This window comes from Tupaia chinensis, unplaced genomic scaffold, assembly GCF_000334495.1.
Source record: "Tupaia chinensis unplaced genomic scaffold, TupChi_1.0 Scaffold000248_2, whole genome shotgun sequence".
NCBI lineage: Eukaryota > Metazoa > Chordata > Mammalia > Scandentia > Tupaiidae > Tupaia > Tupaia belangeri.
Window position 1 is genome coordinate 265423 of NW_006159727.1, and position 2116 is coordinate 267538.

Consider the following 2116-nt stretch of genomic DNA (forward strand, 5'->3'; position numbering starts at 1 on the left):
TAGACACGAGCGTGAGTTGGTCATTACAGACCCATTACCAGCATCGGGAGGCCGGCTGCTCCCTCTTCCCGCATTACTTCTGGCGCTACCTCTCTTTCTTTATGAAGTAGATGATTTATTAATGAAAACTCTCCAGTCTCCAGATATACTCCCTCCCCCCCGCCCAAGAGAGCCACGCCAAGAACCCTGCATCAACAGCCCATGGCGGTGTCTTGCACTGATCTGCTTTCAGACACTGGGGAGAGCCGAGAGGGGGCTTGGGGTCCTGCTGTTGCCTTGCTGTGGTCCTCATGCATGAGTTTTTTCTCTCAGATCTTGAGTTCCAGTGAAGCTAGGAGTGGTGCCGGCGGGGGGGAGAGAAGAGTGGGTGGTGGGTGGGACTCAGGCTTTGCCTTCAGCTGCTCACAGTCGTGGGTTCTTCACTCACCTGGTGTTCAGGTCTTGGGTCTGGCATTTGCTCTCTCTTGCCCACTGCCAGACTCTTTCTTGGTGCTAAGTTCAGCCTTCTGGTTGGAGTCTGTTTGTTCCAATGAATTTTGCATGCATGTGTGTGTGTGGCATTAAAAAAAATTATTCACTATCATTCTCTTTTTTTTTTTTTTTTGAGGGAGGTTTTTGCTATAGGGTGCATGCGCTAGCTAGACAGACAGAGACAGAAAGCGAGAAATCACCCCCAGGGGGGAGGGCCATGCTACAATCCCTTCTCCTCCATTCTCCTCTCAGGATCTTGGGCACGCACGCACACGTGCCTGATGTGAGTTTAAGCCACTGGGTCCAGGACATGAACTGCAGTTGACTACATGGGAGTCCAGTGACATAGCCATTACGCTAACTGCTGGTCCCTCACTATAATTATTTTCTTTAATTTGACCAGAGAGAGATAGAGAGCGAGAAAGGGAAATTGAGAAAACTAGCCTCCAGGTCCAAGACTCAAACCACAGTTGACCATGTAGAAATCCAGTGCCCTAACCATCACCTGCTGGCCTGTGTGTGTGGTATTTTTATTATTTTTTTGAGATGTTTTCACTATAGGGCACGTGTGCTCAACAGACAGACAGAGAGAGACAGAGAGCCAGAAAGCGAGAAATCCCCGCCCCCCCCCAGGGGGGATGGCAACACCACAATCCCGTCTTCCATTCTCCTCTCGGGATCTGGGGCACGCACGCACATGCACCCGGCGTGAGTTTAAGCCACCAGGTCCGGGACTCGAACCGTAGCCAACTACATGGGAGTCCAGCGACATACCATTATTCCAACTGCTGGTCTCGTGTGGTATTTTTTTAAATAGGGTCTCCCTGTGTTGTGATCCTGCTGCTTCAGCCTCGCAAGTAGCTGGGACTATAGGTGCAGCCATTACCCCCTGGCTTTTAGGGTGGGCTGGGAATCTAACCTGGGCCTCCCACGTGGCCTCCGCCTGTAGAGAAGCAGTGTCCAGCGTGCACTCCTACAGTTGGGTTTGAATGAATTTGTATTTTATTGTATATTTTATTGCTTTAATTGCCAGAGGGCACATGCACTTGCAGGAGAGAGAGAGAAAGTAAAGGTTGAGAGAGTGTGAAAGTATCCCCAATGGGGTACGGTCACAGCACGATCCTCTTCCCTCCATTTCTCCATTCTGTCAGGATTTGGGGCACACGTGCATGTGCACCCAAATATTTCTCAAGCCGCTGGGCAGGGATTCACAGTTGGCCACGTGGGATCCGACTCCCCATGCACTGTGCTTAATCACTGAGCCACGAGGGCTAGTTCTCCTCTCATCTGCTTTCTTTCTTTTTCTTTCTTTTTTTTTTTTTTTTAGAGGTTTTTGCTTTAGGATGTGTGTGCTTGCTAGAGAGAGAGACAGATAGACACAGTAAGAAGGAAAGGGAGAAATCACCTCTTGAGGGGATAGCCACACCACAGTCCGTTCTCCTCCATTCTCCCGGGATTTGAGGCACACACATGTGCCCAGTGTGAATTTCAAGCTACCAGGTCCAAGATTTGAACTGCGGTTGGCCGTGTGGGAGTCCAGCAATGTAACCACTACATCATCTGCTGGTCTCTTTAAGAGTGATTTTTGGGGAACCAGCAGTTAGCGTAATGGCTATGTTGCTGGACTCCCCCGGAGTCGACCCGG